Source organism: Pseudophryne corroboree, chromosome 4 (assembly GCF_028390025.1).
Source record: "Pseudophryne corroboree isolate aPseCor3 chromosome 4, aPseCor3.hap2, whole genome shotgun sequence".
NCBI lineage: Eukaryota > Metazoa > Chordata > Amphibia > Anura > Myobatrachidae > Pseudophryne > Pseudophryne corroboree.
This window is the reverse complement of record NC_086447.1, coordinates 62,782,950-62,806,894: the sequence shown is the minus strand read 5'-3', so window position 1 is coordinate 62,806,894 and position 23,945 is coordinate 62,782,950. Positions and strand designations below refer to the sequence as shown.

The 23,945-nt window shown below is 37.8% G+C and overlaps 35 non-coding genes across 35 annotated transcripts; all 35 read right to left on the bottom strand.

The window, feature by feature from the left end:
- Positions 1–256: 256 nt before the first annotated feature.
- On the bottom strand, positions 257–327 carry TRNAA-UGC (transfer RNA alanine (anticodon UGC)). The gene has a single exon. It is a non-coding gene; the product is annotated as a tRNA-Ala (tRNA).
- Positions 328–1,202: 875 nt separating this feature from the next.
- On the bottom strand, positions 1,203–1,274 carry TRNAA-UGC (transfer RNA alanine (anticodon UGC)). Its single transcript has one exon. It is a non-coding gene; the product is annotated as a tRNA-Ala (tRNA).
- Positions 1,275–1,629: 355 nt separating this feature from the next.
- Positions 1,630–1,701, bottom strand: TRNAA-UGC (transfer RNA alanine (anticodon UGC)). The gene has a single exon. It is a non-coding gene; the product is annotated as a tRNA-Ala (tRNA).
- Positions 1,702–2,576: 875 nt separating this feature from the next.
- TRNAA-UGC (transfer RNA alanine (anticodon UGC)) lies at positions 2,577–2,648 on the bottom strand. The gene has a single exon. It is a non-coding gene; the product is annotated as a tRNA-Ala (tRNA).
- Positions 2,649–3,003: 355 nt separating this feature from the next.
- On the bottom strand, positions 3,004–3,074 carry TRNAA-UGC (transfer RNA alanine (anticodon UGC)). Its single transcript has one exon. It is a non-coding gene; the product is annotated as a tRNA-Ala (tRNA).
- Positions 3,075–3,948: 874 nt separating this feature from the next.
- TRNAA-UGC (transfer RNA alanine (anticodon UGC)) lies at positions 3,949–4,020 on the bottom strand. The gene has a single exon. It is a non-coding gene; the product is annotated as a tRNA-Ala (tRNA).
- Positions 4,021–4,375: 355 nt separating this feature from the next.
- On the bottom strand, positions 4,376–4,447 carry TRNAA-UGC (transfer RNA alanine (anticodon UGC)). The gene has a single exon. It is a non-coding gene; the product is annotated as a tRNA-Ala (tRNA).
- Positions 4,448–5,299: 852 nt separating this feature from the next.
- On the bottom strand, positions 5,300–5,371 carry TRNAA-UGC (transfer RNA alanine (anticodon UGC)). The gene has a single exon. It is a non-coding gene; the product is annotated as a tRNA-Ala (tRNA).
- A 355-nt stretch (positions 5,372–5,726) lies between these two features.
- Positions 5,727–5,798, bottom strand: TRNAA-UGC (transfer RNA alanine (anticodon UGC)). Its single transcript has one exon. It is a non-coding gene; the product is annotated as a tRNA-Ala (tRNA).
- An 875-nt stretch (positions 5,799–6,673) lies between these two features.
- TRNAA-UGC (transfer RNA alanine (anticodon UGC)) lies at positions 6,674–6,745 on the bottom strand. Its single transcript has one exon. It is a non-coding gene; the product is annotated as a tRNA-Ala (tRNA).
- A 355-nt stretch (positions 6,746–7,100) lies between these two features.
- On the bottom strand, positions 7,101–7,172 carry TRNAA-CGC (transfer RNA alanine (anticodon CGC)). The gene has a single exon. It is a non-coding gene; the product is annotated as a tRNA-Ala (tRNA).
- An 875-nt stretch (positions 7,173–8,047) lies between these two features.
- Positions 8,048–8,119, bottom strand: TRNAA-UGC (transfer RNA alanine (anticodon UGC)). Its single transcript has one exon. It is a non-coding gene; the product is annotated as a tRNA-Ala (tRNA).
- A 355-nt stretch (positions 8,120–8,474) lies between these two features.
- On the bottom strand, positions 8,475–8,546 carry TRNAA-UGC (transfer RNA alanine (anticodon UGC)). Its single transcript has one exon. It is a non-coding gene; the product is annotated as a tRNA-Ala (tRNA).
- An 867-nt stretch (positions 8,547–9,413) lies between these two features.
- TRNAA-UGC (transfer RNA alanine (anticodon UGC)) lies at positions 9,414–9,485 on the bottom strand. Its single transcript has one exon. It is a non-coding gene; the product is annotated as a tRNA-Ala (tRNA).
- A 354-nt stretch (positions 9,486–9,839) lies between these two features.
- On the bottom strand, positions 9,840–9,911 carry TRNAA-UGC (transfer RNA alanine (anticodon UGC)). Its single transcript has one exon. It is a non-coding gene; the product is annotated as a tRNA-Ala (tRNA).
- An 875-nt stretch (positions 9,912–10,786) lies between these two features.
- Positions 10,787–10,858, bottom strand: TRNAA-UGC (transfer RNA alanine (anticodon UGC)). Its single transcript has one exon. It is a non-coding gene; the product is annotated as a tRNA-Ala (tRNA).
- Positions 10,859–11,213: 355 nt separating this feature from the next.
- TRNAA-UGC (transfer RNA alanine (anticodon UGC)) lies at positions 11,214–11,285 on the bottom strand. The gene has a single exon. It is a non-coding gene; the product is annotated as a tRNA-Ala (tRNA).
- An 867-nt stretch (positions 11,286–12,152) lies between these two features.
- Positions 12,153–12,224, bottom strand: TRNAE-UUC (transfer RNA glutamic acid (anticodon UUC)). The gene has a single exon. It is a non-coding gene; the product is annotated as a tRNA-Glu (tRNA).
- A 354-nt stretch (positions 12,225–12,578) lies between these two features.
- On the bottom strand, positions 12,579–12,650 carry TRNAA-UGC (transfer RNA alanine (anticodon UGC)). Its single transcript has one exon. It is a non-coding gene; the product is annotated as a tRNA-Ala (tRNA).
- An 875-nt stretch (positions 12,651–13,525) lies between these two features.
- TRNAA-UGC (transfer RNA alanine (anticodon UGC)) lies at positions 13,526–13,597 on the bottom strand. The gene has a single exon. It is a non-coding gene; the product is annotated as a tRNA-Ala (tRNA).
- Positions 13,598–13,952: 355 nt separating this feature from the next.
- On the bottom strand, positions 13,953–14,024 carry TRNAA-UGC (transfer RNA alanine (anticodon UGC)). Its single transcript has one exon. It is a non-coding gene; the product is annotated as a tRNA-Ala (tRNA).
- Positions 14,025–14,891: 867 nt separating this feature from the next.
- Positions 14,892–14,963, bottom strand: TRNAA-UGC (transfer RNA alanine (anticodon UGC)). Its single transcript has one exon. It is a non-coding gene; the product is annotated as a tRNA-Ala (tRNA).
- Positions 14,964–15,317: 354 nt separating this feature from the next.
- Positions 15,318–15,389, bottom strand: TRNAA-UGC (transfer RNA alanine (anticodon UGC)). Its single transcript has one exon. It is a non-coding gene; the product is annotated as a tRNA-Ala (tRNA).
- An 876-nt stretch (positions 15,390–16,265) lies between these two features.
- TRNAA-UGC (transfer RNA alanine (anticodon UGC)) lies at positions 16,266–16,337 on the bottom strand. Its single transcript has one exon. It is a non-coding gene; the product is annotated as a tRNA-Ala (tRNA).
- Positions 16,338–16,692: 355 nt separating this feature from the next.
- On the bottom strand, positions 16,693–16,764 carry TRNAA-UGC (transfer RNA alanine (anticodon UGC)). Its single transcript has one exon. It is a non-coding gene; the product is annotated as a tRNA-Ala (tRNA).
- An 867-nt stretch (positions 16,765–17,631) lies between these two features.
- On the bottom strand, positions 17,632–17,703 carry TRNAA-UGC (transfer RNA alanine (anticodon UGC)). The gene has a single exon. It is a non-coding gene; the product is annotated as a tRNA-Ala (tRNA).
- A 354-nt stretch (positions 17,704–18,057) lies between these two features.
- Positions 18,058–18,132, bottom strand: TRNAA-UGC (transfer RNA alanine (anticodon UGC)). Its single transcript has one exon. It is a non-coding gene; the product is annotated as a tRNA-Ala (tRNA).
- Positions 18,133–19,007: 875 nt separating this feature from the next.
- Positions 19,008–19,079, bottom strand: TRNAA-UGC (transfer RNA alanine (anticodon UGC)). Its single transcript has one exon. It is a non-coding gene; the product is annotated as a tRNA-Ala (tRNA).
- Positions 19,080–19,434: 355 nt separating this feature from the next.
- On the bottom strand, positions 19,435–19,506 carry TRNAA-UGC (transfer RNA alanine (anticodon UGC)). Its single transcript has one exon. It is a non-coding gene; the product is annotated as a tRNA-Ala (tRNA).
- Positions 19,507–20,373: 867 nt separating this feature from the next.
- On the bottom strand, positions 20,374–20,445 carry TRNAA-UGC (transfer RNA alanine (anticodon UGC)). The gene has a single exon. It is a non-coding gene; the product is annotated as a tRNA-Ala (tRNA).
- Positions 20,446–20,799: 354 nt separating this feature from the next.
- TRNAA-UGC (transfer RNA alanine (anticodon UGC)) lies at positions 20,800–20,871 on the bottom strand. The gene has a single exon. It is a non-coding gene; the product is annotated as a tRNA-Ala (tRNA).
- An 875-nt stretch (positions 20,872–21,746) lies between these two features.
- TRNAA-UGC (transfer RNA alanine (anticodon UGC)) lies at positions 21,747–21,818 on the bottom strand. Its single transcript has one exon. It is a non-coding gene; the product is annotated as a tRNA-Ala (tRNA).
- Positions 21,819–22,173: 355 nt separating this feature from the next.
- Positions 22,174–22,245, bottom strand: TRNAV-UAC (transfer RNA valine (anticodon UAC)). Its single transcript has one exon. It is a non-coding gene; the product is annotated as a tRNA-Val (tRNA).
- Positions 22,246–23,112: 867 nt separating this feature from the next.
- On the bottom strand, positions 23,113–23,184 carry TRNAA-UGC (transfer RNA alanine (anticodon UGC)). Its single transcript has one exon. It is a non-coding gene; the product is annotated as a tRNA-Ala (tRNA).
- Positions 23,185–23,539: 355 nt separating this feature from the next.
- Positions 23,540–23,611, bottom strand: TRNAA-UGC (transfer RNA alanine (anticodon UGC)). Its single transcript has one exon. It is a non-coding gene; the product is annotated as a tRNA-Ala (tRNA).
- Between the last annotated feature and the right edge of the window lie 334 nt (positions 23,612–23,945).

Sequence of the window (23,945 nt, the reverse complement as noted above, 5' to 3'; positions counted from 1 at the left end):
AAAGATAACAATTATACCTTGCTGTATAGATTTCAAGGATACTGTAGGTATCATATGATAACTTTTATTTCAATGAGGAAACACAGATTCTGGGGAATATAATCTACCACTGAGCAACATCACATTTTATAGACTGGTCAATAATTTTTCATAGTTTGATTGAAACTTTTCCAATTTCTCTAGAGTTTTTTTTAATGCATTTGTTGATCTGGAGAGGTTACATAGAGTTAAGAAAGAATCTACATTTTGCAAAACATGGAGATGCCGGGGATTGAACCCGGGGCTCATACATGCAAAGCATGCGCTCTACCACTGAGCTACATCCCCTGAGAAAAAGTATAGCACTCATTCGATTGCAGCTTTGCATTGTACTTAAGTTCTACTATTTTCTAGTGTTCTAAGGGTCATCTCCGAGTATAAAGCAATAAAAACCATTACACTTTGCCAGAGTTCAAGGACACCATAATTTCCACAGCTGATGAAGATGCAAGTAGATGATCATTCCACACTTTAAATTGCTGTTAGACTTCTTCACCGGAGTCTGGGTTATCATCAGAATCCCCTACCTTATGTAATGAATGGCATGGATATTGATCAAGTATTGCCAAGTAGAGGACAGTCTTACATTCTGTTTTATCAGCAGTGTCAGAACTTGGAAGAAGGGCACATAGTATGCAGGCTATGACTGCCTCCTGGGCATTGCTGACTAAGGCTTCACCAGGTATTTTGTACAGAGTTGATATGTGTTTATCTTTTCATGCATTGATTGATCACTAATTACTTGACATTCAAGCCCAAATCCATCCTCCATAGGTTCACAATGTGTTTAAAGATGTCTGTCCTTCTTAATCAATTAGTTTTGCTGTATCGTGTGATTTGTTCTTTTATGAAACTACTGCTTTTATAGTACATTTCCCAGTGAAATTAAAACTCTGTTTCATAATTACCATATACTTGACATCAGTGTTTGGAGAATGTCAGTAGGTATGATATGGTAACTGCTGGTTAAATAAGGAAACACAGTATCCACAGAATATAATCTACCACTGAGCTACATCACATTTAATAGAATGATCAATTATTTTTTATAATTGGTGTTAATTCTTGCCCATTACTGTAGAGTGCATTCATGCATTTGTTGGTCTTGGGCTCTTCTGAAGAGGTTACATACAGATAAGTAAGAATCTATATTTTGCAAAACATGGGGATGCCGGGGATTGAACCCGGGGCCTCATACATGCAAAGCATGCGCTCTACCACTGAGCTACATCCCCTCTGAGTGGGTGTGTTTTGATACCGAGCGATTGCTGTTCTGCATAGTACTCAAGTTCTACTACTTCCACTGTTCTAAGGTTAAACTCAGAGCACGGAGCAAAGATAACAATTATACCTTGCTGTATAGATTTCAAGGATACTGTAGGTATCATATGATAACTTTTATTTCAATGAGGAAACACAGATTCTGGGGAATATAATCTACCACTGAGCAACATCACATTTTATAGACTGGTCAATCATTTTTCATAGTTTGATTGAAACTTTTCCAATTTCTCTAGAGTTTTTTTTAATGCATTTGTTGATCTGGAGAGGTTACATAGAGTTAAGAAAGAATCTACATTTTGCAAAACATGGAGATGCCGGGGATTGAACCCGGGGCCTCATACATGCAAAGCATGCGCTCTACCACTGAGCTACATCCCCTATAAAAAAGTATGGCACTCATTCGATTGCAGCTTTGCATTGTACTTAAGTTCTACTATTTTCTAGTGTTCTAAGGGTCATCTCCGAGTATATAGCAATAAAAACCATTACACTTTGCCAGAGTTCAAGGACACCATAATTTCCACAGCTGATGAGGATGCAAGTAGATGATCATTCCACACTTTAAATTGCTGTTAGACTTCTTCACCGGAGTCTGGGTTATCATCAGAATCCCCTACCTTATGTAATGAATGGCATGGATATTGATCAAGTATTGCCAAGTAGAGGACAGTCTTACATTCTGTTTTATCAGCAGTGTCGGAACTTGGAAGAAGGGCACATAGGATGCAGGCTATGACTGCCTCCTGGGCATTGCTGACTAAGGCTTCACCAGGTATTTTGTACAGAGTTGATATGTGTTTATCTTTTCATGCATTGATTGATCACTAATTACTTGACATTCAAGCCCAAATCCATCCTCCATAGGTTCACAATGCGTTTAAAGATGTCTGTCCTTCTTAATCAATTAGTTTTGCTGTATCGTGTGATTTGTTCTTTTATGAAACTACTGCTTTTATAGTATATTTCCCAGTGAAATTAAAACTCTGTTTCATAATTACCATATACTTGACATCAGTGTTTGGAGAATGTCAGTAGGTATGATATGGTAACTGCTGGTTAAATAAGGAAACACAGTATCCACAGAATATAATCTACCACTGAGCTACATCACATTTAATAGAATGATCAATTATTTTTTATAATTGGTGTTAATTCTTGCCCATTACTGTAGAGTGCATTCATGCATTTGTTGGTCTTGGGCTCTTCTGAAGAGGTTACATACAGATAAGTAAGAATCTATATTTTGCAAAACAAGGAGATGCCGGGGATTGAACCCAGGGCCTCATACATGCAAAGCATGCGCTCTACCACTGAGCTACATCCCCTCTGAGTTGGTGTGTTTTGATACCGAGCGATTGCTGTTCTGCATACTACTCAAGTTCTACTACTTCCACTGTTCTAAGGTTAAACTCAGAGCACGGAGCAAAGATAACAATTATACCTTGCTGTATAGATTTCAAGGATACTGTAGGTATCATATGATAACTTTTATTTCAATGAGGAAACACAGATTCTGGGGAATATAATCTACCACTGAGCAACATCACATTTTATAGACTGGTCAATAATTTTTCATAGTTTGATTGAAACTTTTCCAATTTCTCTAGAGTTTTTTTTAATGCATTTGTTGATCTGGAGAGGTTACATAGAGTTAAGAAAGAATCTACATTTTGCAAAACATGGAGATGCCGGGGATTGAACCCGGGGCTCATACATGCAAAGCATGCGCTCTACCACTGAGCTACATCCCCTTGAAAAAGTATAGCACTCATTCGATTGCAGCTTTGCATTGTACTTAAGTTCTACTATTTTCTAGTGTTCTAAGGGTCATCTCCGAGTATAAAGCAATAAAAACCATTACACTTTGCCAGAGTTCAAGGACACCATAATTTCCACAGCTGATGAAGATGCAAGTAGATGATCATTCCACACTTTAAATTGCTGTTAGACTTCTTCACCGGAGTCTGGGTTATCATCAGAATCCCCTACCTTATGTAATGAATGGCATGGATATTGATCAAGTATTGCCAAGTAGAGGACAGTCTTACATTCTGTTTTATCAGCAGTGTCAGAACTTGGAAGAAGGGCACATAGTATGCAGGCTATGACTGCCTCCTGGGCATTGCTGACTAAGGCTTCACCAGGTATTTTGTACAGAGTTGATATGTGTTTATCTTTTCATGCATTGATTGATCACTAATTACTTGACATTCAAGCCCAAATCCATCCTCCATAGGTTCACAATGTGTTTAAAGATGTCTGTCCTTCTTAATCAATTAGTTTTGCTGTATCGTGTGATTTGTTCTTTTATGAAACTACTGCTTTTATAGTACATTTCCCAGTGAAATTAAAACTCTGTTTCATAATTACCATATACTTGACATCAGTGTTTGGAGAATGTCAGTAGGTATGATATGGTAACTGCTGGTTAAATAAGGAAACACAGTATCCACAGAATATAATCTACCACTGAGCTACATCACATTTAATAGAATGATCAATTATTTTTTATAATTGGTGTTAATTCTTGCCCATTACTGTAGAGTGCATTCATGCATTTGTTGGTCTTGGGCTCTTCTGAAGAGGTTACATACAGATAAGTAAGAATCTATATTTTGCAAAACATGGGGATGCCGGGGATTGAACCCGGGGCCTCATACATGCAAAGCATGCGCTCTACCACTGAGCTACATCCCCTCTGAGTGGGTGTGTTTTGATACCGAGCGATTGCTGTTCTGCATAGTACTCAAGTTCTACTACTTCCACTGTTCTAAGGTTAAACTCAGAGCACGGAGCAAAGATAACAATTATACCTTGCTGTATAGATTTCAAGGATACTGTAGGTATCATATGATAACTTTTATTTCAATGAGGAAACACAGATTCTGGGGAATATAATCTACCACTGAGCAACATCACATTTTATAGACTGGTCAATCATTTTTCATAGTTTGATTGAAACTTTTCCAATTTCTCTAGAGTTTTTTTTAATGCATTTGTTGATCTGGAGAGGTTACATAGAGTTAAGAAAGAATCTACATTTTGCAAAACATGGAGATGCCGGGGATTGAACCCGGGGCCTCATACATGCAAAGCATGCGCTCTACCACTGAGCTACATCCCCTATGAAAAAGTATGGCACTCATTCGATTGCAGCTTTGCATTGTACTTAAGTTCTACTATTTTCTAGTGTTCTAAGGGTCATCTCCGAGTATATAGCAATAAAAACCATTACACTTTGCCAGAGTTCAAGGACACCATAATTTCCACAGCTGATGAGGATGCAAGTAGATGATCATTCCACACTTTAAATTGCTGTTAGACTTCTTCACCGGAGTCTGGGTTATCATCAGAATCCCCTACCTTATGTAATGAATGGCATGGATATTGATCAAGTATTGCCAAGTAGAGGACAGTCTTACATTCTGTTTTATCAGCAGTGTCGGAACTTGGAAGAAGGGCACATAGGATGCAGGCTATGACTGCCTCCTGGGCATTGCTGACTAAGGCTTCACCAGGTATTTTGTACAGAGTTGATATGTGTTTATCTTTTCATGCATTGATTGATCACTAATTACTTGACATTCAAGCCCAAATCCATCCTCCATAGGTTCACAATGCGTTTAAAGATGTCTGTCCTTCTTAATCAATTAGTTTTGCTGTATCGTGTGATTTGTTCTTTTATGAAACTACTGCTTTTATAGTACATTTCCCAGTGAAATTAAAACTCTGTTTCATAATTACCATATAATTGACATCAGTGTTTGGAGAATGTCAGTAGGTATGATATGGTAACTGCTGGTTAAATAAGGAAACACAGTATCCACAGAATATAATCTACCACTGAGCTACATCACATTTAATAGAATGATCAATTATTTTTTATAATTGGTGTTAATTCTTGCCCATTACTGTAGAGTGCATTCTTCTGAAGAGGTTACATACAGATAAGTAAGAATCTATATTTTGCAAAACATGGAGATGCCGGGGATTGAACCCGGGGCCTCATACATGCAAAGCATGCGCTCTACCACTGAGCTACATCCCCTCTGAGTTGGTGTGTTTTGATACCGAGCGATTGCTGTTCTGCATAGTACTCAAGTTCTACTACTTCCACTGTTCTAAGGTTAAACTCAGAGCACGGAGCAAAGATAACAATTATACCTTGCTGTATAGATTTCAAGGATACTGTAGGTATCATATGATAACTTTTATTTCAATGAGGAAACACAGATTCTGGGGAATATAATCTTCCACTGAGCAACATCACATTTTATAGACTTGTCAATAATTTTTCATAGTTTGATTGAAACTTTTCCAATTTCTCTAGAGTTTTTTTTAATGCATTTGTTGATCTGGAGAGGTTACATAGAGTTAAGAAAGAATCTACATTTTGCAAAACATGGAGATGCCGGGGATTGAACCCGGGGCCTCATACATGCACAGCATGCGCTCTACCACTGAGCTATATCCCCTGTGAAAAAGTGTGGCACTCATTTGATTGCAGCTATGCATTGTACTTAAGTTCTACTATTTTCTAGTGTTCTAAGGGTCATCTCCGAGTATAAAGCAATAAAAACCATTACACTTTGCCAGAGTTCAAGGACACCATAATTTCCACAGCTGATGAAGATGCAAGTAGATGATCATTCCACACTTTAAATTGCTGTTAGACTTCTTCACCGGAGTCTGGGTTATCATCAGAATCCCCTACCTTATGTAATGAATGGCATGGATATTGATCAAGTATTGCCAAGTAGAGGACAGTCTTACATTCTGTTTTATCAGCAGTGTCAGAACTTGGAAGAAGGGCACATAGTATGCAGGCTATGACTGCCTCCTGGGCATTGCTGACTAAGGCTTCACCAGGTATTTTGTACAGAGTTGATATGTGTTTATCTTTTCATGCATTGATTGATCACTAATTACTTGACATTCAAGCCCAAATCCATCCTCCATAGGTTCACAATGTGTTTAAAGATGTCTGTCCTTCTTAATCAATTAGTTTTGCTGTATCGTGTGATTTGTTCTTTTATGAAACTACTGCTTTTATAGTACATTTCCCAGTGAAATTAAAACTCTGTTTCATAATTACCATATACTTGACATCAGTGTTTGGAGAATTTCAGTAGGTATGATATGGTAACTGCTGGTTAAATAAGGAAACACAGTATCCACAGAATATAATCTACCACTGAGCTACATCACATTTAATAGAATAATCAATTATTTTTTATAATTGGTGTTAATTCTTGCCCATTACTGTAGAGTGCATTCATGCATTTGTTGGTCTTGGGCTCTTCTGAAGAGGTTACATACAGATAAGTAAGAATCTATATTTTGCAAAACATGGAGATGCCGGGGATTGAACCCGGGGCCTCATACATGCAAAGCATGCGCTCTACCACTGAGCTACATCCCCTCTGAGTTGGCGTGTTTTGAAACCGAGCGATTGCTGTTCTGCATAGTACTCAAGTTCTACTACTTCCACTGTTCTAAGGTTAAACTCAGAGCACGGAGCAAAGATAACAATTATACCTTGCTGTATAGATTTCAAGGATACTGTAGGTATCATATGATAACTTTTATTTCAATGAGGAAACACAGATTCTGGGGAATATAATCTACCACTGAGCAACATCACATTTTATAGACTGGTCAATAATTTTTCATAGTTTGATTGAAACTTTTCCAATTTCTCTAGATTTTTTTTTAATGCATTTGTTGATCTGGAGAGGTTACATAGAGTTAAGAAAGAATCTACATTTTGCAAAACATGGAGATGCCGGGGATTGAACCCGGGGCCTCATACATGCGAAGCATGCGCTCTACCACTGAGCTACATCCCCTGTGAAAAAGTGTGGCACTCATTCGATTGCAGCTTTGCATTGTACTTAAGTTCTACTATTTTCTAGTGTTCTAAGGGTCATCTCCGAGTATATAGCAATAAAAACCATTAGACTTTGCCAGAGTTCAAGGACACCATAATTTCCACAGCTGATGAGGATGCAAGTAGATGATCATTCCACACTTTAAATTGCTGTTAGACTTCTTCACCGGAGTCTGGGTTATCATCAGAATCCCCTACCTTATGTAATGAATGGCATGGATATTGATCAAGTATTGCCAAGTAGAGGACAGTCTTACATTCTGTTTTATCAGCAGTGTCAGAACTTGGAAGAAGGGCACATAGGATGCAGGCTATGACTGCCTCCTGGGCATTGCTGACTAAGGCTTCACCAGGTATTTTGTACAGAGTTGATATGTGTTTATCTTTTCATGCATTGATTGATCACTAATTACTTGACATTCAAGCCCAAATCCATCCTCGATAGGTTCACAATGTGTTTAAAGATGTCTGTCCTTCTTAATCAATTAGTTTTGCTGTATCTTGTGATTTGTTCTTTTATGAAACTACTGCTTTTATAGTACATTTCCCAGTGAAATTAAAACTCTGTTTCATAATTACCATATACTTGACATCAGTGTTTGGAGAATGTCAGTAGGTATGATATGGTAACTGCTGGTTAAATAAGGAAACACAGTATCCACAGAATATAATCTACCACTGAGCTACATCACATTTAATAGAATGATCAATTATTTTTTATAATTGGTGTTAATTCTTGCCCATTACTGTAGAGTGCATTCATGCATTTGTTGGTCTTGGGCTCTTCTGAAGAGGTTACATACAGATAAGTAAGAATCTATATTTTGCAAAACATGGAGATGCCGGGGATTGAACCCGGGGCCTCATACATGCAAAGCATGCGCTCTATCACTGAGCTACATCCCCTCTGAGTTGGTGTGTTTTGATACCGAGCGATTGCTGTTCTGCATAGTACTCAAGTTCTACTACTTCCACTGTTCTAAGGTTAAACTCAGAGCACGGAGCAAAGATAACAATTATACCTTGCTGTATAGATTTCAAGGATACTGTAGGTATCATATGATAACTTTTATTTCAATGAGGAAACACAGATTCTGGGGAATATAATCTACCACTGAGCAACGTCACATTTTATAGACTGGTCAATAATTTTTCATAGTTTGATTGAAACTTTTCCAATTTCTCTAGAGTTTTTTTTAATGCATTTGTTGATCTGGAGAGGTTACATAGAGTTAAGAAAGAATCTACATTTTGCAAAACATGTAGATGCCGGGGATTGAACCCTGGGCCTCATACATGCAAAGCATGCGCTCTACCACTGAGCTACATCCCCTGTGAAAAAGTATGGCACTCATTCGATTGCAGCTTTGCATTGTACTTAAGTTCTACTATTTTCTAGTGTTCTAAGGGTCATCTCCGAGTGTATAGCAATAAAAACCATTAGACTTTGCCAGAGTTCAAGGACACCATAATTTCCACAGCTGATGAGGATGCAAGTAGATGATCATTCCACACTTTAAATTGCTGTTAGACTTCTTCACCGGAGTCTGGGTTATCATCAGAATCCCCTACCTTATGTAATGAATGTCATGGATATTGATCAAGTATTGCCAAGTAGAGGACAGTCTTACATTCTGTTTTATCAGCAGTGTCAGAACTTGGAAGAAGGGCACATAGGATGCAGGCTATGACTGCCTCCTGGGCATTGCTGACTAAGGCTTCACCAGGTATTTTGTACAGAGTTGATATGTGTTTATCTTTTCATGCATTGATTGATCACTAATTACTTGACATTCAAGCCCAAATCCATTCTCCATAGGTTCACAATGTGTTTAGAGATGTCTGTCCTTCTTAATCAATTAGTTTTGCTGTATCGTGTGATTTGTTCTTTTATGAAACTACTGCTTTTATAGTACATTTCCCAGTGAAATTAAAACTCTGTTTCATAATTACCATATACTTGACATCAGTGTTTGGAGAATGTCAGTAGGTATGATATGGTAACTGCTGGTTAAATAAGGAAACACAGTATCCACAGAATATAATCTACCACTGAGCTACATCACATTTAATAGAATGATCAATTATTTTTTATAATTGGTGTTAATTCTTGCCCATTACTGTAGAGTGCATTCATTGGTCTTGGGCTCTTCTGAAGAGGTTACATAAAGATAAGTAAGAATCTATATTTTTCAAAACATGGAGATGCCGGGGATTGAACCCGGACCCTCATACATGCAAAGCATGCGCTCTACCACTGAGCTACATCCCCTCTGAGTTGGTGTGTTTTGATACCGAGCGATTGCTGTTCTGCATAGTACTCAAGTTCTACTACTTCCACTGTTCTAAGGTTAAACTCAGAGCACGGAGCAAAGTTAACAATTATACCTTGCTGTATAGATTTCAAGGATACTGTAGGTATCATATGATAACTTTTATTTCAATGAGGAAACACAGATTCTGGGGAATATAATCTACCACTAAGCAACATCACATTTTATAGACTGGTCAATAATTTTACATAGTTTTATTGAAACTTTTCCAATTTCTCTAGAGTTTTTTTAATGCATTTGTTGATCTGGAGAGGTTACATAGAGTTAAGAAAGAATCTACATTTTGCAAAACATGGAGATGCCGGGGATTGAACCCGGGGCCTCATACATGCAAAGCATGTGCTCTACCACTGAGCTACATCCCCTGTGAAAAAGTATGGCACTCATTCGATTGCAGCTTTGCATTGTACTTAAGTTCTACTATTTTCTAGTGTTCTAAGGGTCATCTCCGAGTATAAAGCAATAAAAACCATTACACTTTGCCAGAGTTCAAGGACACCATAATTTCCACAGCTGATGAAGATGCAAGTAGATGATCATTCCACACTTTAAATTGCTGTTAGACTTCTTCACCGGAGTCTGGGTTATCATCAGAATCCCCTACCTTATGTAATGAATGGCATGGATATTGATCAAGTATTGCCAAGTAGAGGACAGTCTTACATTCTGTTTTATCAGCAGTGTCAGAACTTGGAAGAAGGGCACATAGTATGCAGGCTATGACTGCCTCCTGGGCATTGCTGACTAAGGCTTCACCAGGTATTTTGTACAGAGTTGATATGTGTTTATCTTTTCATGCATTGATTGATCACTAATTACTTGACATTCAAGCCCAAATCCATCCTCGATAGGTTCACAATGTGTTTAAAGATGTCTGTCCTTCTTAATCAATTAGTTTTGCTGTATCTTGTGATTTGTTCTTTTATGAAACTACTGCTTTTATAGTACATTTCCCAGTGAAATTAAAACTCTGTTTCATAATTACCATATACTTGACATCAGTGTTTGGAGAATGTCAGTAGGTATGATATGGTAACTTCTGGTTAAATAAGGAAACACAGTATCCACAGAATATAATCTACCACCGAGCTACATCACATTTAATAGAATGATCAATTATTTTTTAGAATTGGTGTTAATTCTTGCCCATTACTGTAGAGTGCATTCATGCATTTGTTGGTCTTGGGCTCTTCTGAAGAGGTTACATACAGATAAGTAAGAATCTATATTTTGCAAAACATGGAGATGCCGGGGATTGAACCCGGGGCCTCATACATGCAAAGCATGCGCTCTACCACTGAGTTACATCCCCTCTGAGTTGGTGTGTTTTGATACCGAGCGATTGCTGTTCTGCATAGTACTCAAGTTCTACTACTTCCACTGTTCTAAGGTTAAACTCAGAGCACGGAGCAAAGATAACAATTATACCTTGCTGTATAGATTTCAAGGATACTGTAGGTATCATATGATAACTTTTATTTCAATGAGGAAACACAGATTCTGGGGAATATAATCTACCACTGAGCAACATCACATTTTATAGACTGGTCAATAATTTTTCATAGTTTGATTGAAACTTTTCCAATTTCTCTAGAGTTTTTTTTAATGCATTTGTTGATCTGGAGAGGTTACATAGAGTTAAGAAAGAATCTACATTTTGCAAAACATGTAGATGCCGGGGATTGAACCCGGGGCCTCATACATGCAAAGCATGCGCTCTACCACTGAGCTACATCCCCTGTGAAAAAGTATGGCACTCATTCGATTGCAGCTTTGCATTGTACTTAAGTTCTACTATTTTCTAGTGTTCTAAGGGTCATCTCCGAGTGTATAGCAATAAAAACCATTAGACTTTGCCAGAGTTCAAGGACACCATAATTTCCACAGCTGATGAGGATGCAAGTAGATGATCATTCCACACTTTAAATTGCTGTTAGACTTCTTCACCGGAGTCTGGGTTATCATCAGAATCCCCTACCTTATGTAATGAATGGCATGGATATTGATCAAGTATTGCCAAGTAGAGGACAGTCTTACATTCTGTTTTATCAGCAGTGTCAGAACTTGGAAGAAGGGCACATAGGATGCAGGCTATGACTGCCTCCTGGGCATTGCTGACTAAGGCTTCACCAGGTATTTTGTACAGAGTTGATATGTGTTTATCTTTTCATGCATTGATTGATCACTAATTACTTGACATTCAAGCCCAAATCCATTCTCCATAGGTTCACAATGTGTTTAGAGATGTCTGTCCTTCTTAATCAATTAGTTTTGCTGTATCGTGTGATTTGTTCTTTTATGAAACTACTGCTTTTATAGTACATTTCCCAGTGAAATTAAAACTCTGTTTCATAATTACCATATACTTGACATCAGTGTTTGGAGAATGTCAGTAGGTATGATATGGTAACTGCTGGTTAAATAAGGAAACACAGTATCCACAGAATATAATCTACCACTGAGCTACATCACATTTAATAGAATGATCAATTATTTTTTATAATTGGTGTTAATTCTTGCCCATTACTGTAGAGTGCATTCATTGGTCTTGGGCTCTTCTGAAGAGGTTACATACAGATAAGTAAGAATCTATATTTTTCAAAACATGGAGATGCCGGGGATTGAACCCGGACCCTCATACATGAAAAGCATGCGCTCTACCACTGAGCTACATCCCCTCTGAGTTGGTGTGTTTTGATACCGAGCGATTGCTGTTCTGCATAGTACTCAAGTTCTACTACTTCCACTGTTCTAAGGTTAAACTCAGAGCACGGAGCAAAGTTAACAATTATACCTTGCTGTATAGATTTCAAGGATACTGTAGGTATCATATGATAACTTTTATTTCAATGAGGAAACACAGATTCTGGGGAATATAATCTACCACTAAGCAACATCACATTTTATAGACTGGTCAATAATTTTACATAGTTTGATTGAAACTTTTCCAATTTCTCTAGAGTTTTTTTAATGCATTTGTTGATCTGGAGAGGTTACATAGAATTAAGAAAGAATCTACATTTTGCAAAACATGGAGATGCCGGGGATTGAACCCGGGGCCTCATACATGCAAAGCATGTGCTCTACCACTGAGCTACATCCCCTGTGAAAAAGTATGGCACTCATTCGATTGCAGCTTTGCATTGTACTTAAGTTCTACTATTTTCTAGTGTTCTAAGGGTCATCTCCGAGTATAAAGCAATAAAAACCATTACACTTTGCCAGAGTTCAAGGACACCATAATTTCCACAGCTGATGAAGATGCAAGTAGATGATCATTCCACACTTTAAATTGCTGTTAGACTTCTTCACCGGAGTCTGGGTTATCATCAGAATCCCCTACCTTATGTAATGAATGGCATGGATATTGATCAAGTATTGCCAAGTAGAGGACAGTCTTACATTCTGTTTTATCAGCAGTGTCAGAACTTGGAAGAAGGGCACATAGTATGCAGGCTATGACTGCCTCCTGGGCATTGCTGACTAAGGCTTCACCAGGTATTTTGTACAGAGTTGATATGTGTTTATCTTTTCATGCATTGATTGATCACTAATTACTTGACATTCAAGCCCAAATCCATCCTCGATAGGTTCACAATGTGTTTAAAGATGTCTGTCCTTCTTAATCAATTAGTTTTGCTGTATCTTGTGATTTGTTCTTTTATGAAACTACTGCTTTTATAGTACATTTCCCAGTGAAATTAAAACTCTGTTTCATAATTACCATATACTTGACATCAGTGTTTGGAGAATGTCAGTAGGTATGATATGGTAACTTCTGGTTAAATAAGGAAACACAGTATCCACAGAATATAATCTACCACTGAGCTACATCACATTTAATAGAATGATCAATTATTTTTTAGAATTGGTGTTAATTCTTGCCCATTACTGTAGAGTGCATTCATGCATTTGTTGGTCTTGGGCTCTTCTGAAGAGGTTACATACAGATAAGTAAGAATCTATATTTTGCAAAACATGGAGATGCCGGGGATTGAACCCGGGGCCTCATACATGCAAAGCATGCGCTCTACCACTGAGTTACATCCCCTCTGAGTTGGTGTGTTTTGATACCGAGCGATTGCTGTTCTGCATAGTACTCAAGTTCTACTACTTCCACTGTTCTAAGGTTAAACTCAGAGCACGGAGCAAAGATAACAATTATACCTTGCTGTATAGATTTCAAGGATACTGTAGGTATCATATGATAACTTTTATTTCAATGAGGAAACACAGATTCTGGGGAATATAATCTACCACTGAGCAACATCACATTTTATAGACTGGTCAATAATTTTTCATAGTTTGATTGAAACTTTTCCAATTTCTCTAGAGTTTTTTTTAATGCATTTGTTGATCTGGAGAGGTTACATAGAGTTAAGAAAGAATCTACATTTTGCAAAACATGTAGATGCCGGGGATTGAACCCGGGGCCTCATACATGCAAAGCATGCGCTCTACCACTGAGCTACATCCCCTGTGAAAAAGTATGGCACTCATTCGATTGCAGCTTTGCATTGTACTTAAGTTCTACTATTTTCTAGTGTTCTAAGGGTCATCTCCGAGTGTATAGCAATAAAAACCATTAGACTTTGCCAGAGTTCAAGGACACCATAATTTCCACAGCTGATGAGGATGCAAGTAGATGATCATTCCACACTTTAAATTGCTGTTAGACTTCTTCACCGGAGTCTGGGTTATCATCAGAATCCCCTACCTTATGTAATGAATGGCATGGATATTGATCAAGTATTGCCAAGTAGAGGACAGTCTTACATTCTGTTTTATCAGCAGTGTCAGAACTTGGAAGAAGGGCACATAGGATGCAGGCTATGACTGCCTCCTGGGCATTGCTGACTAAGGCTTCACCAGGTATTTTGTACAGAGTTGATATGTGTTTATCTTTTCATGCATTGATTGATCACTAATTACTTGACATTCAAGCCCAAATCCATTCTCCATAGGTTCACAATGTGTTTAGAGATGTCTGTCCTTCTTAATCAATTAGTTTTGCTGTATCGTGTGATTTGTTCTTTTATGAAACTACTGCTTTTATAGTACATTTCCCAGTGAAATTAAAACTCTGTTTCATAATTACCATATACTTGACATCAGTGTTTGGAGAATGTCAGTAGGTATGATATGGTAACTGCTGGTTAAATAAGGAAACACAGTATCCACAGAATATAATCTACCACTGAGCTACATCACATTTAATAGAATGATCAATTATTTTTTATAATTGGTGTTAATTCTTGCCCATTACTGTAGAGTGCATTCATTGGTCTTGGGCTCTTCTGAAGAGGTTACATACAGATAAGTAAGAATCTATATTTTTCAAAACATGGAGATGCCGGGGATTGAACCCGGGCCCTCATACATGCAAAGCATGCGCTCTACCACTGAGCTACATCCCCTCTGAGTTGGTGTGTTTTGATACCGAGCGATTGCTGTTCTGCATAGTACTCAAGTTCTACTACTTCCACTGTTCTAAGGTTAAACTCAGAGCACGGAGCAAAGATAACAATTATACCTTGCTATATAGATTTCAAGGATACTGTAGGTATCATATGATAACTTTTATTTCAATGAGGAAACACAGATTCTGGGGAATATAATCTACCACTAAGCAACATCACATTTTATAGACTGGTCAATAATTTTACATAGTTTGATTGAAACTTTTCCAATTTCTCTAGAGTTTTTTTAATGCATTTGTTGATCTGGAGAGGTTACATAGAGTTAAGAAAGAATCTACATTTTGCAAAACATGGAGATGCTGGGGATTGAACCCGGGGCCTCATACATGCAAAGCATGTGCTCTACCACTGAGCTACATCCCCTGTGAAAAAGTATGGCACTCATTCGATTGCAGCTTTGCATTGTACTTAAGTTCTACTATTTTCTAGTGTTCTAAGGGTCATCTCCGAGTATAAAGCAATAAAAACCATTACACTTTGCCAGAGTTCAAGGACACCATAATTTCCACAGCTGATGAAGATGCAAGTAGATGATCATTCCACACTTTAAATTGCTGTTAGACTTCTTCACCGGAGTCTGGGTTATCATCAGAATCCCCTACCTTATGTAATGAATGGCATGGATATTGATCAAGTATTGCCAAGTAGAGGACAGTCTTACATTCTGTTTTATCAGCAGTGTCAGAACTTGGAAGAAGGGCACATAGTATGCAGGCTATGACTGCCTCCTGGGCATTGCTGACTAAGGCTTCACCAGGTATTTTGTACAGAGTTGATATGTGTTTATCTTTTCATGCATTGATTGATCACTAATTACTTGACATTCAAGCCCATATCCATCCTCGATAGGTTCACAATGTGTTTAAAGATGTCTGTCCTTCTTAATCAATTAGTTTTGCTGTATCTTGTGATTTGTTCTTTTATGAAACTACTGCTTTTTATAGTAGATTTCCCAGTGAAATTAAAACTCTGTTTCATAATTACCATATACTTGACATCAGTGTTTGGAGAATGTCAGTAGGTATGATATGGTAACTTCTGGTTAAATAAGGAAACACAGTATCCACAGAATATAATCTACCACTGAGCTACATCACATTTAATAGAATGATCAATTATTTTTTAGAATTGGTGTTAATTCTTGCCCATTACTGTAGAGTGCATTCATGCATTTGTTGGTCTTGGGCTCTTCTGAAGAGGTTACATACAGATAAGTAAGAATCTATATTTTGCAAAACATGGAGATGCCGGGGATTGAACCCGGGGCCTCATACATGCAAAGCATGCGCTCTACCACTGAGTTACATCCCCTCTGAGTTGGTGTGTTTTGATACCGAGCGATTGCTGTTCTGCATAGTACTCAAGTTCTACTACTTCCACTGTTCTAAGGTTAAACTCAGAGCACGGAGCAAAGATAACAATTATACCTTGCTGTATAGATTTCAAGGATACTGTAGGTATCATATGATAACTTTTATTTCAATGAGGAAACACAGATTCTGGGGAATATAATCTACCACTGAGCAACATCACATTTTATAGACTGGTCAATAATTTTTCATAGTTTGATTGAAACTTTTCCAATTTCTCTAGAGTTTTTTTTAATGCATTTGTTGATCTGGAGAGGTTACATAGAGTTAAGAAAGAATCTACATTTTGCAAAACATGTAGATGCCGGGGATTGAACCCGGGGCCTCATACATGCAAAGCATGCGCTCTACCACTGAGCTACATCCCCTGTGAAAAAGTATGGCACTCATTCGATTGCAGCTTTGCATTGTACTTAAGTTCTACTATTTTCTAGTGTTCTAAGGGTCATCTCCGAGTGTATAGCAATAAAAACCATTAGACTTTGCCAGAGTTCAAGGACACCATAATTTCCACAGCTGATGAGGATGCAAGTAGATGATCATTCCACACTTTAAATTGCTGTTAGACTTCTTCACCGGAGTCTGGGTTATCATCAGAATCCCCTACCTTATGTAATGAATGGCATGGATATTGATCAAGTATTGCCAAGTAGAGGACAGTCTTACATTCTGTTTTATCAGCAGTGTCAGAACTTGGAAGAAGGGCACATAGGATGCAGGCTATGACTGCCTCCTGGGCATTGCTGACTAAGGCTTCACCAGGTATTTTGTACAGAGTTGATATGTGTTTATCTTTTCATGCATTGATTGATCACTAATTACTTGACATTCAAGCCCAAATCCATTCTCCATAGGTTCACAATGTGTTTAGAGATGTCTGTCCTTCTTAATCAATTAGTTTTGCTGTATCGTGTGATTTGTTCTTTTATGAAACTACTGCTTTTATAGTACATTTCCCAGTGAAATTAAAACTCTGTTTCATAATTACCATATACTTGACATCAGTGTTTGGAGAATGTCAGTAGGTATGATATGGTAACTGCTGGTTAAATAAGGAAACACAGTATCCACAGAATATAATCTACCACTGAGCTACATCACATTTAATAGAATGATCAATTATTTTTTATAATTGGTGTTAATTCTTGCCCATTACTGTAGAGTGCATTCATTGGTCTTGGGCTCTTCTGAAGAGGTTACATACAGATAAGTAAGAATCTATATTTTTCAAAACATGGAGATGCCGGGGATTGAACCCGGGCCCTCATACATGCAAAGCATGCGCTCTACCACTGAGCTACATCCCCTCTGAGTTGGTGTGTTGTGATACCGAGCGATTGCTGTTCTGCATAGTACTCAAGTTCTACTACTTCCACTGTTCTAAGGTTAAACTCAGAGCACGGAGCAAAGATAACAATTATACCTTGCTGTATAGATTTCAAGGATACTGTAGGTATCATATGATAACTTTTATTTCAATGAGGAAACACAGATTCTGGGGAATATAATCTACCACTAAGCAACATCACATTTTATAGACTGGTCAATAATTTTACATAGTTTGATTGAAACTTTTCCAATTTCTCTAGAGTTTTTTTAATGCATTTGTTGATCTGGAGAGGTTACATAGAGTTAAGAAAGAATCTACATTTTGCAAAACATGGAGATGCCGGGGATTGAACCCGGGGCCTCATACATGCAAAGCATGTGCTCTACCACTGAGCTACATGTGACCCTGTGAAAAAGTATGGCACTCATTCGATTGCAGCTTTGCATTGTACTTAAGTTCTACTATTTTCTAGTGTTCTAAGGGTCATCTCCGAGTATAAAGCAATAAAAACCATTACACTTTGCCAGAGTTCAAGGACACCATAATTTCCACAGCTGATGAAGATGCAAGTAGATGATCATTCCACACTTTAAATTGCTGTTAGACTTCTTCACCGGAGTCTGGGTTATCATCAGAATCCCCTACCTTATGTAATGAATGGCATGGATATTGATCAAGTATTGCCAAGTAGAGGACAGTCTTACATTCTGTTTTATCAGCAGTGTCAGAACTTGGAAGAAGGGCACATAGTATGCAGGCTATGACTGCCTCCTGGGCATTGCTGACTAAGGCTTCACCAGGTATTTTGTACAGAGTTGATATGTGTTTATCTTTTCATGCATTGATTGATCACTAATTACTTGACATTCAAGCCCAAATCCATCCTCGATAGGTTCACAATGTGTTTAAAGATGTCTGTCCTTCTAAATCAATTAGTTTTGCTGTATCTTGTGATTTGTTCTTTTATGAAACTACTGCTTTTATAGTACATTTCCCAGTGAAATTAAAACTCTGTTTCATAATTACCATATACTTGACATCAGTGTTTGGAGAATGTCAGTAGGTATGATATGGTAACTTCTGGTTAAATAAGGAAACACAGTATCCACAGAATATAATCTACCACTGAGCTACATCACATTTAATAGAATGATCAATTATTTTTTAGAATTGGTGTTAATTCTTTCCCATTACTGTAGAGTGCATTCATGCATTTATTGGTCTTGGGCTCTTCTGAAGAGGTTACATACAGATAAGTAAGAATCTATATTTTGCAAAACATGGAGATGCCGGGGATTGAACCCGGGGCCTCATACATGCAAAGCATGCGCTCTACCACTGAGTTACATCCCCTCTGAGTTGGTGTGTTTTGATACCGAGCGATTGCTGTTCTGCATAGTACTCAAGTTCTACTACTTCCACTGTTCTAAGGTTAAACTCAGAGCACGGAGCAAAGATAACAATTATACCTTGCTGTATAGATTTCAAGGATACTGTAGGTATCATATGATAACTTTTATTTCAATGAGGAAACACAGATTCTGGGGAATATAATCTACCACTGAGCAACATCACATTTTATAGACTGGTCAATAATTTTTCATAGTTTGATTGAAACTTTTCCAATTTCTCTAGAGTTTTTTTTAATGCATTTGTTGATCTGGAGAGGTTACATAGAGTTAAGAAAGAATCTACATTTTGCAAAACATGTAGATGCCGGGGATTGAACCCGGGGCCTCATACATGCAAAGCATGCGCTCTACCACTGAGCTACATCCCCTGTGAAAAAGTATGGCACTCATTCGATTGCAGCTTTGCATTGTACTTAAGTTCTACTATTTTCTAGTGTTCTAAGGGTCATCTCCGAGTGTATAGCAATAAAAACCATTAGACTTTGCCAGAGTTCAAGGACACCATAATTTCCACAGCTGATGAGGATGCAAGTAGATGATCATTCCACACTTTAAATTGCTGTTAGACTTCTTCACCGGAGTCTGGGTTATCATCAGAATCCCCTACCTTATGTAATGAATGGCATGGATATTGATCAAGTATTGCCAAGTAGAGGACAGTCTTACATTCTGTTTTATCAGCAGTGTCAGAACTTGGAAGAAGGGCACATAGGATGCAGGCTATGACTGCCTCCTGGGCATTGCTGACTAAGGCTTCACCAGGTATTTTGTACAGAGTTGATATGTGTTTATCTTTTCATGCATTGATTGATCACTAATTACTTGACATTCAAGCCCAAATCCATTCTCCATAGGTTCACAATGTGTTTAGAGATGTCTGTCCTTCTTAATCAATTAGTTTTGCTGTATCGTGTGATTTGTTCTTTTATGAAACTACTGCTTTTATAGTACATTTCCCAGTGAAATTAAAACTCTGTTTCATAATTACCATATACTTGACATCAGTGTTTGGAGAATGTCAGTAGGTATGATATGGTAACTGCTGGTTAAATAAGGAAACACAGTATCCACAGAATATAATCTACCACTGAGCTACATCACATTTAATAGAATGATCAATTATTTTTTATAATTGGTGTTAATTCTTGCCCATTACTGTAGAGTGCATTCATTGGTCTTGGGCTCTTCTGAAGAGGTTACATACAGATAAGTAAGAATCTATATTTTTCAAAACATGGAGATGCCGGGGATTGAACCCGGGCCCTCATACATGCAAAGCATGCGCTCTACCACTGAGCTACATCCCCTCTGAGTTGGTGTGTTTTGATACCGAGCGATTGCTGTTCTGCATAGTACTCAAGTTCTACTACTTCCACTGTTCTAAGGTTAAACTCAGAGCACGGAGCAAAGATAACAATTATACCTTGCTGTATAGATTTCAAGGATACTGTAGGTATCATATGATAACTTTTATTTCAATGAGGAAACACAGATTCTGGGGAATATAATCTACCACTAAGCAACATCACATTTTATAGACTGGTCAATAATTTTACATAGTTTGATTGAAACTTTTCCAATTTCTCTAGAGTTTTTTTAATGCATTTGTTGATCTGGAGAGGTTACATAGAGTTAAGAAAGAATCTACATTTTGCAAAACATGGAGATGCCGGGGATTGAACCCAGGGCCTTATACATGCAAAGCATGTGCTCTACCACTGAGCTACATCCCCTGTGAAAAAGTATGGCACTCATTCGATTGCAGCTTTGCATTGTACTTAAGTTCTACTATTTTCTAGTGTTCTAAGGGTCATCTCCGAGTATAAAGCAATAAAAACCATTAAACTTTGCCAGAGTTCAAGGACACCATAATTTCCACAGCTGATGAAGATGCAAGTAGATGATCATTCCACACTTTAAATTGCTGTTAGACTTCTTCACCAGAGTCTGGATTATCATCAGAATCCCCTACCTTATGTAATGAATGGCATGGATATTGATCAAGTATTGCCAAGTAGAGGACAGTCTTACATTCTGTTTTATCAGCAGTGTCAGAACTTGGAAGAAGGGCACATAGTATGCAGGCTATGACTGCCTCCTGGGCATTGCTGACTAAGGCTTCACCAGGTATTTTGTACAGAGTTGATATGTGTTTATCTTTTCATGCATTGATTGATCACTAATTACTTGACATTCAAGCCCAAATCCATCCTCGATAGGTTCACAATGTGTTTAAAGATGTCTGTCCTTCTTAATCAATTAGTTTTGCTGTATCTTGTGATTTGTTCTTTTATGAAACTACTGCTTTTATAGTACATTTCCCAGTGAAATTAAAACTCTGTTTCATAATTACCATATACTTGACATCAGTGTTTGGAGAATGTCAGTAGGTATGATATGGTAACTTCTGGTTAAATAAGGAAACACAGTATCCACAGAATATAATCTACCACTGAGCTACATCACATTTAATAGAATGATCAATTATTTTTTAGAATTGGTGTTAATTCTTGCCCATTACTGTAGAGTGCATTCATGCATTTGTTGGTCTTGGGCTCTTCTGAAGAGGTTACATACAGATAAGTAAGAATCTATATTTTGCAAAACATGGAGATGCCGGGGATTGAACCCGGGGCCTCATACATGCAAAGCATGCGCTCTACCACTGAGCTACATCCCCTCTGAGTTGGTGTGTTTTGATGCCGAGCGATTGCTGTTCTGCATAGTACTCAAGTTCTACTACTTCCACTGTTCTAAGGTTAAACTCAGAGCACGGAGCAAAGATAACAATTATACCTTGCTGTATAGATTTCAAGGATACTGTAGGTATCATATGATAACTTTTATTTCAATGAGGAAACACAGATTCTGGGGAATATAATCTACCACTGAGCAACGTCACATTTTATAGACTGGTCAATAATTTTTCATAGTTTGATTGAAACTTTTCCAATTTCTCTAGAGTTTTTTTTAATGCATTTGTTGATCTGGAGAGGTTACATAGAGTAAAGAAAGAATCTACATTTTGCAAAACATGTAGATGCCGGGGATTGAACCCGGGGCCTCATACATGTAAAGCATGCGCTCTACCACTGAGCTACATCCCCTGTGAAAAAGTATGGCACTCATTCGATTGCAGCTTTGCATTGTACTTAAGTTCTACTATTTTCTAGTGTTCTAAGGGTCATCTCCGAGTGTATAGCAATAAAAACCATTAGACTTTGCCAGAGTTCAAGGACACCATAATTTCCACAGCTGATGAGGATGCAAGTAGATGATCATTCCACACTTTAAATTGCTGTTAGACTTCTTCACCGGAGTCTGGGTTATCATCAGAATCCCCTACCTTATGTAATGAATGGCATGGATATTGATCAAGTATTGCCAAGTAGAGGACAGTCTTACATTCTGTTTTATCAGCAGTGTCAGAACTTGGAAGAAGGGCACATAGGATGCAGGCTATGACTGCCTCCTGGGCATTGCTGACTAAGGCTTCACCAGGTATTTTGTACAGAGTTGATATGTGTTTATCTTTTCATGCATTGATTGATCACTAATTACTTGACATTCAAGCCCAAATCCATTCTCCATAGGTTCACAATGTGTTTAGAGATGTCTGTCCTTCTTAATCAATTAGTTTTGCTGTATCATGTGATTTGTTCTTTTATGAAACTACTGCTTTTATAGTACATTTCCCAGTGAAATTAAAACTCTGTTTCATAATTACCATATACTTGACATCAGTGTTTGGAGAATGTCAGTAGGTATGATATGGTAACTGCTGGTTAAATAAGGAAACACAGTATCCACAGAATATAATCTACCACTGAGCTACATCACATTTAATAGAATGATCAATTATTTTTTATAATTGGTGTTAATTCTTGCCCATTACTGTAGAGTGCATTCATTGGTCTTGGGCTCTTCTGAAGAGGTTACATACAGATAAGTAAGAATCTATATTTTGCAAAACATGGAGATGCCGGGGATTGAACCCGGGGCCTCATACATGCAAAGCATGCGCTCTACCACTGAGCTACATCCCCTCTGAGTTGGCGTGTTTTGAAACCGAGCGATTGCTGTTCTGCATAGTACTCAAGTTCTACTACTTCCACTGTTCTAAGGTTAAACTCAGAGCATGGAGCAAAGATAACAATTATACCTTGCTGTATAGATTTCAAGGATACTGTAGGTATCATATGATAACTTTTATTTCAATGAGGAAACACAGATTCTGGGGAATGTAATCTACCACTGAGCAACATCACATTTTATAGACTGGTCAATAATTTTTCATAGTTTGATTGAAACTTTTCCAATTTCTCTAGAGTTTTTTTTAATGCATTTGTTGATCTGGAGAGGTTACATAGAGTTAAGAAAGAATCTACATTTTGCAAAACATGGAGATGCCGGGGATTGTACCCGGGGCCTCATACATGCAAAGCATGCGCTCTACCACTGAGCTACATCCCCTGTGAAAAAGTATGGCACTCATTCGATTGCAGCTTTGCATTGTACTTAAGTTCTACTATTTTCTAGTGTTCTAAGGGTCATCTCCGAGTGTATAGCAATAAAAACCATTAGACTTTGCCAGAGTTCAAGGACACCATAATTTCCACAGCTGATGAGGATGCAAGTAGATGATCATTCCACACTTTAAATTGCTGTTAGACTTCTTCACCGGAGTCTGGGTTATCATCAGAATCCCCTACCTTATGTAATGAATGGCATGGATATTGATCAAGTATTGCCAAGTAGAGGACAGTCTTACATTCTGTTTTATCAGCAGTGTCAGAACTTGGAAGAA